Below are 16,388 nucleotides of genomic sequence, written 5' to 3' on the forward strand. Positions count from 1 at the left end.
GTTAGAGTAGGGGTATGTGGGTGGTGGGTTTTAATGTTGGGGGGGGTTGTATTTTTTTTTTACAGGCAAAAGAGCTGATTACTTTGGGGCATGCCCCGCAAAAAGCCCTTTTAAGGGCTGGTAAAAGAGCTGGTTACTTTGTAATGTAGTATAGGGTAGGGACTTTTAGTATTTTGGTTTTTTTATTTTATTAGGGGGCTTAGATTAGGTGTAATTAGTTTAAAATTCTTGTAATCTTTTTTTATTTTCTGTAATTTAGTGTTTTTTTTTGTACTTTAGTTAGTTTATTTAATTGTATTTAATTGTAGCTACTTGTAGTTAATTAATTTAATTTATTTAATGAGAGTGTAGTGTTAGGTTTAATTGTAACTTAGGTTAGGATTTATTTTACAGGTAATTTTGTATTTATTTTAGCTAGGTGGTTATTAAATAGTTAATAACTATTTAATAACTATTGTACCTAGTTAAAATAAATACAAAGTTGCCTGTAAAACAAATATAAATCCTAAAATAGCTACAATGTAATTATTAATTACATTGTAGCTATCTTAGGGTTTATTTTACAGGTAAGTATTTAGTTTTAAATAGAAATAATTTATTTAATGATAGTGTAGTGTTAGGTGTAATTGTAACTTAGGTTAGTTTTTATTTTACAGGTAAATTTGTCTTTATTTTATCTAGGTAGCTATTAAATATTAATTGTAGCTATCTTAGGGTTTATTTTATAGGTAAGTATTTAGTTTTAAATAGGAATAATTTAGTTAATAAGAGTAATTTTTATTTAGATTTATTAAAATAATATTTAAGTTAGGGGGTGTTAGGGTTAGTGTAAGACTTAGGTTTAGGGGTTAATTAGTTTAATATAGATGGTGGTGGTATAGGGGGGCAGGATAGGGGTTAATAACTTTATTATAGGTGGCGACGGTGTGGGGGGGGGGGCCAGATAAGGGGTTAATAAGTTTAATATAGGTGGCGGCGGGGTCCGGGAGCGGTGGTTTAAGGGTTAAACAATTTATTTAGTTGCGGCGGGGTATGGGATCTGCAGTATAGGGGTTAATAAATTTATTATAGGTGGCGACGGTATAGGGGGGCAGGATAGGGGTTAATAGGTATTATGTAGGTGGCGTCGGGGTCCAGGAGTGGCAGTTTAGGGGCTAACATATTTATTATAGTTGCGGCGGGGTCCGGGAGCAGCGGTTTAGGGGTTAATAAGTTTATTAGAGTGGCGGTGGGCTCCGGGAGCAGCGGTTTAGGGGTTAACATGTTTAATATAGTTGCGGCGGGGTCCGGGAGCGGCGGGTTATGGGGTAATAACTTTATTTAGTTGCGGGGGGCTCCGGGGGCGCCGGTATAAGGGGTAGAACAGTATAGTATAGTGTGAGTGCTTAGTGACAGCTTATCAATAAAGCTGTAGAAAAGCCGAAGAGCAACGAGATCGGATGAGTGATAACTATCACAGTCTGCTGCTCATTGCACCGTACTTGGTGCACGGCTTTTTGACAGCTTTTTTGATAACTTTGGCGAGCGTATTCAGGTCCGCGGTGGCAATGTGAGGCGAGCATAGGCGAGCGTATTGGGGCCGGCGAAGGCAGGTACGTACGGAGCTTGATAACTAGAGGCCTCTCTGTTCTCATATGGATTCCTGGCTAAACAAGTCAGGACTTGAAAGTTTTAGTTATTTTCACATTTCTTTTTGTTATGTTTCTAAACACAGGTTACTACAATTGTTTCTTGCTGCAGTATGGTACTTATAAGGAATGTAACAAAGCATGCAAAAAAGCAATCAAATTAGCCAAAATTGAAAATGAAAAATTAATTGCCAAGGATTCTAAGTCTAACCCTAAAAGGTTCTTTAAGTACATAAATAGCAAAAAATCTAAGAAGGATAATATAGGTACATTAAAATGTGTGGAGGGTAGCATGATAAATAATGACAGGGAGAAGGCTGAGGTACTAAACCAGTTTTTTTCTTCAGTATACACAAGAGAGGAACCATTGAATGATACTTTGGAACAGAATAGAACATGCCAGTCCATACCACTAACTGGGTTTTGTTTAGAGGATATCAGGAAAAAACTAAAAAATATTAAGGTAAATAAAACTCCAGGCCCAGATGGAATACACCCAAGGGTGTTAAGTGAACTTAGCACTGTTATAGACAAACCTTTACTCTTAATTTTTCAAGACTCATTATCCTCAGGCATGGTACCCCAGGATTGGCGTAAAGCTGATGTGGTGCCACTCTTCAAAAAGGGAAGCAGGGATGATCCAGGAAGCTATAGACCAGTTAGTCTGACATCAATAGTGGGGAAGATATTTGAAGGGATTATAAGGGATTATATTGATGAGCATATTCGTGTAAACAAGATTATGAGTTCTAATCAGCATGGCTTTAGGAGAAATAGATCATGTCAAACTAATCTAATTAGATTCTACGAGGAAGTAAGTAAAAATATAGATAAAGGGGAATCAGTTGATGTGATATACTTAGATTTTGCAAAGGCATTTGATACAGTGCCACATGAGAGATTAATGCACAAAATTAAGGGACTGGGAATAGCTAAAAATGTTAGCTCATGGATAAATAACTGGATAAAAGATAGGGAGCAACGAGTAGCAGTAAATGGATCATACTCAGATTGGACAAAGGTAATCAGTGGCGTCCCCCAGGGATCAGTACTGGGCCCTGTTCTTTTTAATATTTTTATAAATGACTTGGAGCAAGGATTAAATAGCGACATCTCTATTTTTGCAGATGATACAAAGTTAAGTAAGGTCATTAGGTCAGAGCAGGATGAACTCTCTTTGCAAAGGGATTTGCTAAAATTAGAACTATGGGCAAGTGAATGGAAAATGAGATTTAATACGGAAAAATGTAAGGTTCTACATTTTGGAAGTAAAAATAAGCAGGCTATGTATTTTTTAAATGGGACAAGACTTAGCCAAACACAGGAGGAAAGGGATTTGGGAGTAGTAATAGATAACAAGCTAAAGATGAGTGCACAATGCAGGGCAGCGGCTTCAAAGGCTAATAAGATACTAGCATGTATTAAAAGAGGTATTGATTCAAGGGAGGAAAGCATAATTCTGTCATTATATAAAGCCCTGGTAAGACCTCACCTTGAGTTTGGAGTGCAGTTCTGGGGACCGATTGCTAAAAAAGATATTGCAGAACTAGAAAAAGTTCAGAGAAGGGCCACAAAGCTAATAAGGGGATTGGAGAAATTAACCTATGAGGAGAGGCTAGCCAAACTGGGTCTGTTCTCTTTAGAAAAAAGGCGCTTGAGAGGTGACATGATTACTTTATATAAATATATTCAAGGCCCATATACAGAGATGGCAGAAGCTCTTTTTATTCCAAGAAAATTGGTTCTGACAAGAGGTCATAATTTAAGGTTGGAGGAAAGGAGATTTAATCTCCTGCAACGGAAACGTTTTTTCACTGTAAGAGCAATAAAATTGTGGAACTCATTACCAAAGGAGGTAGTGAATGCCAATACCATAGATACATTTAAAAATAGTCTGGATAAATTTCTGTATATAAACAAAATTCATGGATATGATTTCTAGTATTAAATGGGTCACATTTTAATGGGGTTATTTAAGCTTAACTGGAGCTTTTTGTAAGTATTTTAGATTTGTATAGGTTGAACTCGATGGACTTCAGTCTTTTTTCAACCTTATCTACTATGTTACTATGTTACTATGTTACATGGGACAAATGTCTTAATAGCTTTCTGGTAATCTCTGACATACCATCCCCTTTAACACCCCTGAAACACAACCCAGAAACACAAATACCATTTTCTACTCATTATGTAAAGAACTTATCCTTAAGAGAAGTGGTACCAAGTTGTGTGGCTAAAGATAATAAATCCCTTAAATCAAAAGCTGATCTACAAGAAAAATTTGGAAGCTATTTCAACCCTTGGTTTAAATATTTTCAAATAAATCATTATCTTACCACACATACCAAATGTACCCAATTTCTTAGACATCTAACTCCCTTTGGGTCAATTTGCAAAGCTGACTCGTACTCAAAAGGCTCACTATACCTAATATATACATTATTAGTGGATTATCACTCCAGAAACCTACCAACTTACACAACTAAATGGTTGGTCGATTTTCAAACTCCCATATTCCCTGAACAATGGCAAAAAATATTTAGCAACATGAGCACACGTACATCGTCCATAGCACAAATAGAATCAAATCTAAAGCTACTGTACAGATGGTACTATACCCATGTCAGACTAGCAGCTATACATAATTGCAGGGATAATAAGTGCTGGAGGACATGCGGAAGAGAGGGAGACTATCAACATATATGGTGGACTTGCCCTTACATTAGCCATTATTGGAGAGAAATACAAGTGGCTGTTAAACAAGCAATTAACATTGAAGTCCCTTTGGACCCTACCATATTCTTATTTAATAATTTACCCAAAATTAAATGTAAAATAAGACAAAGGTTACTGATTCTACTACTTAATTGCACTAGGAGGCTAATACCTAGGAAATGGAAAACAGCAGCGATCCCAACAGTTACAGAATGGAGCTCCTTAGTTAAACATATTGGGGGGTAGTTATCAAGCCGTCAACCTCAAATACGCTGGAATTCCGCAGCGTATTTGTGGCGAGGCTGATTCGCCTTAGTTATCAAAGGCTCGAGACCGGCAAAAGTAGAATTTTGTGACGTAAGCTTCGATCCGCCGGACTCAGTCCGACACAGATCGATTCTTACGTCACTCCAGATGTTCCGTACACAAGTGCGGCACATTCTCACTACTTTTGCTAGTTATCAAAAAACTAGCAGGTACGCTCGGCACTTTTCCGGCCCAGCGTACCTGGTTTTCAATCCGCCGCCCCTGGAGGCGGCGGATCCCATAGGAATCAATGGGAGTCTGACCATAGCAAAAGTACAAGTTCGCTGCTGACAAACATCCCATTGATTTCTATGGGAGCTGTCTGCACCTAACACCCTAACATGTACCCCGAGTCTAAACACCACTAATCTGTCCCCCCTACACCGCCGCAACTAAATAAAGTTATTACCCCCTAAACCGCCGCTCCCGGAGCCCACCGCAAGCTACTCTATACATATTAACCCCTAAACCGCGACTCCCTGAACCCGCCGCAACCTATATTAAATGTATTAACCCCTATCCTGCCCCCCCTACACCGTCGCCACCTATAATAAATTTATTAACCCCTAATCTGCCCCCCCCTACACCGTCGCCACCTATAATAAATGTATTAACCCCTAATCTGCCCCCCCTACACCGTCGCCACCTATAATAAATGTATTAACCCCTAATCTGCCCCCCTACACCGTCGCCACCTATAATAAATTTATTAACCCCTATCCCGCCCCCTACTACGCCGCCGCCACTGTAATAAAATTATTAACCCCTAAACCTAAGTCTAACCCTAACGCCCCCCTAACTTAAATATTAATTAAATAAATCTAAATAATATTTTTATTATTAACTAAATTAATCCTATTTAAAACTAAATACTTACCTTTAAAATAAACCCTAATATAGCTACAATATAAATAATAATTATATTCTAGCTATCTTAGGATTTATTTTTATTTTACAGGCAACTTTCAATTTATTTTAACTAGGTACAATAGCTATTAAATAGTTATTAACTATTTAATAGCTTACCTAGCTAAAATAAACTGAAATTTACCTGTAAAATAAATCCTAACCTAAGTTATAATTACACCTAACACTACACTATACTTTAATAAATTATTCCTATTTAAAACTAAATACTTACCTGTAAAATAAACCCTAATATAGCTACAATATAAATAATAATTATATTGTAGCTATCTTAGGATTTATTTTTATTTTACAGGTAACTTTGTATTTATTTTAGCTAGTTAGAATAGTTATTAAATAGTTATTAACTATTTAATAACTACCTAGCTAAAAGAAATACAAAATTACCTGTAAAATAAATCGTAACCTAAGTTACAATTAAACCTAATACTACACTATCATTAAATTAATTAAATAAACTACCTACAAATAACTACAATTAAATAAACTAACTAAAGTACAAAAAATAAAAAAAGCTACAAACATTTTACAAATATTACAATAATTTTAAGCTACAAACCCCCCCCAAAATAAAAAAATGCCCTACCCTATTCTAAATTAAATAAAGTTCAAAGCTCTTTTACCTTACCAGCCCTTAAAAGGGCCTTTTGTGAGGGCATGCCCCAAAGTTCAGCTCTTTTGCCTGTAAAAGAAAAATACAACCCCCCCCCCCAACATTAAAACCCACCACCCACATACCGGTATTCTAACCCAAACCCCCCTTAAAATAACCTAACACTAATCCCCTGAAGATCATCCTACCTTTAGTTGTCTTCACTCAGCCGAGCCACCGATGGAACTGAAGAGGACATCCGGACCGGCAGAAGTGATCCTCCAAGGGGCGCTGAAGAAATCTTCCATCCGATGAAGTGATCCTCCAAGTTCCGATCAGCCAATAGAATGCGAGCTCAATCTGATTGGCTGATTGGATCAGCCAATCGGATTGAACTTGAATCTGATTGGCTGATTCCATCAGCCAATCAGATTTTTCCTACCTTAATTCCGATTGGCTGATAGAATCCTATCAGCCAATCGGAATTGAAGGGACGCCATCTTGGATGACGTCCCTTAAAGGAGCCTTCATTCGTCGGTAGTTTGTCGGGAAAGGAGGATGTTCCGCATCGGCGGGATGAAGATTCAAGACCCAGCTTCGACGATGACCTCGCCTGGATAGAAGACTTCTTCAGCGCCTCTTGGAAGATGACCTCGCCCGGATGGAAGATTTCTTCAGCGCCGCTTGGAGGATCACTTCATCGGATGGAAGATTTCTTCAGCGCCCCTTGGAGGATAACTTCTGCCGGTCCGGATGTCCTCTTCAGTTCCATCGGTGGCTCGGCTGAGTGAAGACAACTAAAGGTAGGATGATCTTCAGGGGATTAGTGTTAGGTTATTTTAAGGGGGGTTTGGGTTAGATTAGGGGTATGTGGGTGGTGGGTTTTAATGTTGGGGGGGTTGTATTTTTCTTTTACAGGCAAAAGAGCTGAACTTTGGGGCATGCCCCCACAAAAGGCCCTTTTAAGGGCTGGTAAGGTAAAAGAGCTTTGAACTTTATTTAATTTAGAATAGGGTAGGGCATTTTTTTATTTTGGGGGTTTGTTATTTTATTAGGGGGCTTAGATTAGGTGTAAGTAGCTTAAAATTGTTGTAATATTTGTAAAATGTTTGTAACTTATTTTTTTATTTTTTGTAACTTAGCTTTTTTTATTTTTTGTACTTTAGTTAGTTTATGTAATTGTATTTAATTGTAGTTATTTGTAGGTAGTTTATTTAATTAATTTAATGATAGTGTAGTATTAGGTTTAATTGTAACTTAGGTTAGGATTTATTTTACAGGTAATTTTGTATTTATTTTAGCTAGGTAGTTATTAAATAGTTAATAACTATTTAATAACTATTCTAACTAGTTAAAATAAATACAAAGTTGCCTGTAAAATAAAAATAAATCCTAAGATAGCTAGAATATAATTATTATTTATATTGTAGCTATATTAGGGTTTATTTTACAGGTAAGTATTTAGTTTTAAATAGGAATAATTTATTAAAGTATAGTGTAGTGTTAGGTGTAATTATAACTTAGGTTAGGATTTATTTTACAGGTAAATTTCAGTTTATTTTAGCTAGGTAAGCTATTAAATAGTTAATAACTATTTAATAGCTATTGTACCTAGTTAAAATAAATTGAAAGTTGCCTGTAAAATAAAAATAAATCCTAAGATAGCTAGAATATAATTATTATTTATATTGTAGCTATATTAGGGTTTATTTTAAAGGTAAGTATTTAGTTTAAAATAGGATTAATTTAGTTAATAATAAAAATATTATTTAGATTTATTTAAAAAATATTTAAGTTAGGGGGGGTGTTAGGGTTAGTGTCAGACTTAGGTTTAGGGGTTAATAATTTTATTACAGTGGCGGCGGTGTAGGGGGGGCAGGATAGGGGTTAATAAATTTATTATAGGTGGCGACGGTGTAGGGGGGGCAGGATAGGGGTTAATAAATGTAATATAGGTTGCGGCGGGTTCAGGGAGCGGCAGTTTAGGGGTTAAACTATTTATTTTTTGCGGCGAGGTGCGGGATCAGCAGGATAGGGGTTAATAACTTTTTTATAGAGGGCGACGGTATAGGGGGGGCAGGATAGGGGTTACTAGGTATAATGTAGGTGGCATCGGTGTCTGGGAGCGGCGGTTTAGGGGTTAATACATTTATAAGAGTTGCGGCGGGGTCTAGGAGCGGCGGTTTAGGGGTTAATACATTTATAAGACTTGCGGCGGGGTCTAGGAGCGGCGGTTTAGGGGTTAGTAACTTTATTTAGTTGCGGGGGGCTCAGGGGGCGCCGGTATAGGGGTTAGAGCAGTGTAGTTTAGTGTGAGTGCTTAGTGACAGGCTAGCAAGAAAGCTGTCAAACAGCCGAAGAGCAGCGAGATCGGATGAGTGATAACTCTCACAGTCCGCTGCTCATCGCCCCTTTGGCTTTTAGACAGCTTTTTTTGATAACTTAGGCGTATTTTTTCAAGTCCGCGGCGGCGAAGGTAGGCGAGCTTAGGCGGGCGTATTGGGCCGGCGAAGGCAGGAAAGTTGACACGATGATAACTACCCCCCACTTTGTCAATGGAAAGGTACCATTATGCTATTACGAAAAGATTGAATGATTTCTTAGATATAAACTTCATATGGGAAGAATACTGTAACTCTATAAAACATAACGGGCAAGTTACAATACAGATATAAGGATAAATTGAGCTCTCATGTTCTATAGGATTTGGAGTTGTTAGATAATAAGATTTAACGCTACAATGTAAAGAGTTACACTTTTGTGAATCATAAGTTAAATAGTCGTGGTTGTCGTTATTGTACACTCACCTTACTAATTGGGATGTCTTTTTAATGTTGTCATGACCATTTTGCTTTATTTGTACCCTCATCCTGTGATATATTGAGCATACTGTAATTTGTGTTGATTCTATGTTTATTTGTTTATTTCTGTACCATTCTTCTTAATAAAGGAAAATTAAAAAAAAAAAAAAGATAAATGCTATCCATGAATAAAGGGATGTAATTTGCATGATAAACGATATGACGGTCACATTGATCGATGTAACAATATAGCAACTTGTATATTCTTCAATATGATGTCTACCTATCATCTATGAACAGCATGATATCACTTATTTTGTTTATACCTTGAGGGGATCCTGTTTGTAGCATAAAAATCCAGTAAACTTCTCTTTTACTGAGCGCTTGGAATCTATCACCCCTCTAAGTCCCAATGAAACCTGTTTAATGCCGTGGAAGCTGAATGATTCACATCCAACATTATGAAAAGAAAAATGTTTTGCTACTGGTGTTTTTGGTATCTCAGCCTCAAGTGAAAATAAATGTTCCCTACTTCTGTGTTTTAGCATTCTTGAGGTGAGTCCCACATATTGAAAATCGCAAACTTTGCAAGTCACCAAACTATGTAAGTGTAACATATCTCAGCCTAATGTCACTATCCCTTTAAGAAATCCTTCTCTGACTGCTGTATTTAGGCAGTATTCACATTCAGCTTGCTTGCCTGCCTGATTAATCATTCATGCACCTGATTACCTCAGCCTCTTTTTAAGCCTTCTCAGGTCTAATGTGCTGGGCATTAACATTGAAGTTGTGATCCTGAACAACAGAGGTCTGTGACTGTTTCCTGTATGAATTTACCAACTATTTCAACCTACAGCATTTTCTATTCCAATGCCTAAAATCATCAAATCGCAAGTATCCAAATAATTCCATTTTCTGTCTCCTGGACACTGCTACTTAACAAACTCAGAACTTTATTATAAATCAAGCATACTTTTGGTTATCATCACTCTCTAATTACAACAGCATCTTACTCAGTACTTTATAACCATTTCTCTGCTACAAGTTGTCATTGCTGAAATATCCTGCTGCAAATATGTTAACATATTCTGAACTCTGCATCTATGTGTTCAATTAAAAGCTTTCATGTGATTCTCCAATATATGTTCAAACAGTAATTGATGCCTTAAACTTAACTTTCACCTGTGCTGCTCTGCTAATTACTGACATACAGCTCTTTATAATATTATATACTGTGAACCTGCAACAAACCGAGTTTGCATCTAAATGCACAAACAGTAATTAATGCCTAAACTTGCAGCTTGTCTAAGTACCTGTGCAGCTGTGCTTTAACTCTGACATACAGCTTTATATAATATTATGTACTGTTAACCTGCAACAAACCTTAGTTTGCATCTAAGTGTCAATCTTTTACCAGATTACTCTGAAGCTTGAACATTCCACATTGCTATATTTTTCTCTAATTGAATCCTGCAGTTACTTCTATTAACTAACTATAAGTTACAGTGAACTCAGAATATATTGTATACAAATGTTGCACTCTCCATTTATTCTACAATAACTTCTAGCAACTATGAATCACAAAATATCATCTATCCACGTCCAGGATACTCTTCCCCGGGTCAGGGGTCGGTGTCTTCAAATCCCTACCACTGCCCCGAGGGTCTGTGTCCTGAGCGCATGTACACCGGATCATGACAGTAAGTAGAGTTGCAATTAATACGGTTCTTTATTTTATAGATCTTACTAGTTTGTGTAGAAGTGAAAGTATCTCCTACATTAGCATATTTGCAGCTTTTGCAGGGCTTAGTACCACACTTATAGAATCCAGGTTGTGTAGAGAGCCAATTCACATTCCTGACTCTGCCTTTAGTGTCACTAGTGCTCTCCTATGGTCTTAGACCTGCAAGGGATATATTAACATTTACTCCAAATGGTGCATAGATCCTTATCTCTATATAATATTGGCAGCCTTTTTCTAATAAGATTGCATATATCACTGTACTGGTTGCTATAATTCATTATGAAATTAATACCATCATTTTGGTCTATCTTCTAATAATCTTTTTCCATTGAAGCTAGAAATGTCTTTAGATACTGTGGCTAGCATTTGTGAATCATAGCCTCTCTCAACAAGTTGTTTACTTATATTGTTTGCATGATGCCAATAGCTTTGCTAGTTAGTGCAGCTGCGTCTCAGTCGCATGTATTGGCCCTTAGGTATACCCTTTTTTAAATGCATTGGATGGAAGGAATCAGCTCTAAGTATGGTATTACCTGAGATCTCCTTCCTATAGACTTCCGTTAGAATTTTTTCTCCATCATGGCTGAGAAGGACATCCAAATAAGGCATGGTCACTGTAGAGTGACTGTAGGTAAATTTTAGATTAACATTATTCTCATTTAAATGCCTCAGAAAGTCATTTAGAGATTCAATGCTTCCCTGTCATACTAATAGCATGTAATCGATATAGCGGGTAAACAATTTGATGTTCTTCCTGTATGGATTATTTTCCCCAAATATAGCCCAGTCTTCAAAGTCAGCTAGAAACAAATTCGCATAGGATATGGCAAATTTAGCCCCCATCGCAGTGCCTCTTTTCTGAAAAAAAAAAATCTCCATTGAAGACAAAAAAATTATGGCTTAACAAAAATGCAATTGCTTCTAGTATGAATACAATAAGGCCAGAGTCATAATCGGAATACCCTTCAAGCATTTTCCTTACTGATCTCAAACCTAAAGAATGTGGTATACAGGAGTATAAAGAGACAACATCAATGGTAACAAAAGTAAAGCCTTCACTCCATTTAACATTATGCAAAATCCTTATTAGATGTTTTGTATCCCTTAGAAATCCAAGCAGAGACTGTACCACTGGTTGCAAATGGGCATCCACCCATTGTCCCAGTCTCTCACCTAAGGACCCAATCGCTGAAATAATCAGGCGCCCCGGGGGATTTGTAAGGGATTTGTGTACCTTTGGTAGATATTTAAATAGAGGTACTCTAGGAAATTGCACATTGATATAATCACTCATTTTCTTATTCAAAATTGTACCTTCAACTCCTGTGTCCAATAGATATAGTAATTATTTTTGAAATTTCTTAGTAGGGTGGAAAGTCAATTTTTCATAAGTATCCATGTCATCTAGTTGTCTATATGCCTCATTCATATATTCTTGTTTGTCTAGAACAACAATAGAACCTCCTTTGTCAGAGTCAACCTGTCATGATTCGGTGTACATGCGCTCAGGAAACAGACCCTAGTGGCAGTGGTAGGGATTTGAAGACACCGACGGAATATCCTGGACGTGGATAGATGATATTCTGTGATTCATAATTGATAGCAGTTATTGAAGAATTAATGGAGAGTGCAATATTTGTATACAATATATTCTGGCTTCACTGTAAGTTATAATTAGTTAACAGGAGTAGCTGCAGGATTCAATGAGAGAAATATATAGCAATGTGGAATGTACAGGCTTCAGAGTAAACAGGTAGAGGTTTGACACTTAGATGCGAACTAAGGTTTGTTGCAGGTTCACAGTATATAATATTATATAAGGTTGTATGTCAGAGTTAAGCACAGCAGCACAAGTGATAAACAATTTGCAAGTCTTAGGCATTAATTACTGTTTTGTGCATATATGTGCAAACCAAGGTTTGTTGCAGGTTCACAGTTCATAATATTATGTAGAGCTGTATATCAGTATAATCAGAGTAGCACAAGTGATAGACAAGTTACAAGTCTCAGGCATTAATTACTGTTTGAGCATATATATGCAAACTAGGTTTGTTGCAGGTTATTTCAGCAATGACAACTAGAAGCAGAGAAATAGTTATAAAGTTCTGAGCAAGATGATGTTATTGTAATTAGAGAGTGATGATAAGCAAAAGCATACTTGATTTATAATAAAGTTCAGAGATTGTTAAGTAGCTGTGTCCAGGAAACAGAATGGGATTATTTTTGATACTTGCAGTTTGATGATATTTAGCATAGGTAATAGAAAATGCTGTGTCTTGGAATAGTTGGTAAATTCATGCAGGAAACAGTCACAGATCTCAGTTGTTCAGGATCACAACTTCAAAGTTAATGCAAAGCATATTAGACCTGAGAAGGCTTAAAAAGAGGCTGAGGTAATCAGGTGCATGAATGATTAATCAGGCAGGCAAGCAAGCTGAATGTAAATACTGCCCAAATGCAGCAGTCAGAGAAGGAAGTCTTAAAGGGATAGTGACATTAGGCTGAGATATATTACACAACCACTACTATATCTGGATTATTTTTTATCCTATCAAAACGTCTATGAGGTCATTATGCACATGTATAGGGTAAAAAAACCTAGATTAAAATTTTTGTATTTGCTGTTAAGCGGTTTTAAACTCTGACCTCTAGGGTCCTCCTGCAAATTACTCAATGTTGCTATATTGCATAGTTCCTCAAAACCACAATTATCATACAACATAGCCTCTTTATTGCCAACCAAACACATAGAACTCTCCTCAGAGTCATATTCATTACAGTCCTTGAAATGCTTTTTTAAAGTAATTTTCCTCACAAACTTGTTCAAATCAAGAATAGTGATGTCCCGAACTGTTCGCCTGCGAACGGTTCACATCGAACATAGCTTGTTTGCGTTTGTGGGCAAACACATGGCGATGTTCGATCCGCCCCTATGTGTCATCATTGAGGAAAATTTGACCCTTTATGTCACAGCAGTCTGACACATTAGAGCCAATCAACATCAGACACTCCCTCACAGACCCTCCCAGCTACTCGGAATCCGCCATTTTAGACTCATAACGACCTTGCTTTATTAATGAGAGGACGTGTTGTGTTTTTGCTCCTGACATTAATAGGAAAAACATAGCTAGGCTAGTGTATTTAGTGTCCACTACAGTCCAGAAGGACTCCACTCATCTCTGCTGCAAGCACAGCACCCCAAAAAGCCCTTTTTAGGGCTATATTTCGTGGCGTTTTTTTTTTTTTATGTTTTTTTTTAGCATTTGCCTGGCTTTCAGGCTGTGTTTTTAAGGCTCACAGCATATGCTGTGATTACTGCCACCACTGATATCTCCCTAACAACATTAGTTTAAATTTAACTAACCAAAAAATGTAATTATTTTGCTAGTGTAATTTTTTTTTCATTTTCTATCAGGCCTGTGTCACACAGCATATACTCTGGTTCATTGCTCTGTGCCAGCCACCAGTGTTGATATCCGTTTATAACATTATTTTAAATTTAAAAAAAAAAAAAAAAAAAAAATTTTGCTAGTGTAATCTAATTACATTTACTATCAGGCCTGTGTCTGTCAGGCTCACACAGCATTAATATACCTCTTTTTTTTTTGGTTAATTGGTCTGTGCCAGGCAGCCACCCAGCACTCATATCTTCGTCACCTTAATTTAAATATATAAAAAAAAAATTTAAATTTGTTTGATAGTGTAATCTAATATAATTTTCTATCAGGCCTGTGTGTTTTGCTGACATACAGAGCCTACTGTGTTTACTTGCTGCCCTCCCTAGTCTATGAGCCACGACTCATATGTGTTTTACCTTTTTTTTAATTCCCCCCCCCCCAAAAAAATAATTTAAATCATTTTTCTAGTGTAATCTAATAGTGTATTCTATCAGGCGTGTGTGTATCTGACTTACAGAGCCTACTGATTTTAATAGCTGCCCTTCCAAGGCTATCAGCCACGACTCATATGTATGTGCTTAACCTTTTTCTTTAAATTCCCCCAAAAAAGTCTTTAAATCATTATGCTAGTGTAATCTAATTTTATTTTCTATCAGGCCTGTGTCTAACAGTCTATCTGACTTACACAGCATACTGTTGTTAATTGCTGCCCTACGTAGCAGCCAGCCAGTGCGACCACTCATAGAGTCATATGTGCATTGCACTTCTTAACATAATTTTAATATTAAAATCTAAAATTTTAAAATATTTTGCTAGTGTAATCTAACTTAATTTTCTATCAGGCCTGTGTTTTTGTCACTTACACAGCATACTGTGTTAAATTGCTGCCCTACCTACCATCCACGACTCATATCTGCCAGCCTGTGTGCCAGGCCCAACTAGCCAATTAGTGGCACCAATCATAATTCTTGTAACAGTATATAAAAATATAAAAATCATAATTTTTTGGACTGCAAATATTCAGTCTCCTAGTGCCATTGAATTGCATTTACCTCCTGCCTGCCACTGCCAGCCTTTTGTGCCAGGCTGTCTAGCCAACTATTTACACCAATCATAATTGTTGTCACAGTATAGTTACTAATTAAAATTAAAAAATTCTTGATTGTTGATCTTAATCCTCAGTTTGCTTGTGCCCTAGAATTGCACTTTTCTACTGCCTTCCAAGCCTGTGTGCCAGGCCTACTTGAAAAATATTTACAACAATCATATTTGTTGTCACAGTATTCTTAATAATTAAAAATTAAAATTTTTGGTAATAGTTGTTGTGAATCCTCAGTTTGCTGGTGCCATTGAATTGCACTTTCCTCCTGCCTTGCAACCTGCTGTGTGCCAGGTCCACCTAGCCAATTATTGCCAGCAATCATATTTCTTTTAACAGTATTGCAAAAATTGTCAATCATCACTGTTTTGACTGTCAGTATTCAGTCTTCTAGTGTCCTTGAATTGCATTTACCTCCTGCCTGCCAGCCTTTTGTGCCAGGCCGTCTTGCCAACTATTTACACCAATCATAATTGTTGTCACAGTATAGTTACTAATTAAAATTAAAAATTTTTTATTGTTGATCTTAATCCTCAGTTTGCTTGTGCCATTGAATTGCACTTTTCTACTGCCTGCCAGCCTGTGTGCCAGGCCCAACTATCAAATTAGTGCCACCAATCATATTTCTTTTAACAGTATTGCAAAATTTGTCAATCATCACTGTTTTGACTGTCAATCTGCAGTCTACTAGTGCCCTTGAATTGCATTTTCCTCCTGCCTGCCTGCCTGTGTGCCAGTCCCAACTAGCCAATTAGTGCCACCAATCATATTTATTGTAACAGGATTGGAATTTTTGTTAATCATAACTGTTTTGACTGTGATTCTTCAGTCTCCTAGTTCCATTGAATTGCAGTTTCCTTTCTCCCAGCGTGTGTGCCAGACAGGCCCATTTGCCAAATAGTGCCAAACAATCATATTTGTTGTCACAGTACTTGTAATATTTTAAAAAATTAACAATGTGATTTTTAAAACATCTGTCTTTTTTGTTGTTGTCAGTCTCACAGCATATACTGTGCCCACTTTCACAGTGCCACCACTCAATTGGTGTAATAGTATTGTTAGTGTCCATTTTTAAAAAAATGACAGGCAGAGGCAGGCCACCCCGCAGGTTCCGTGGTCGTGGTGCTGTGATTCCTTTAGACACTACAAATATTCACATTGTTAAGACGCCGGGTGCC

This window comes from Bombina bombina, chromosome 2, assembly GCF_027579735.1.
Source record: "Bombina bombina isolate aBomBom1 chromosome 2, aBomBom1.pri, whole genome shotgun sequence".
NCBI classification, from domain to species: Eukaryota; Metazoa; Chordata; class Amphibia; order Anura; family Bombinatoridae; genus Bombina; species Bombina bombina.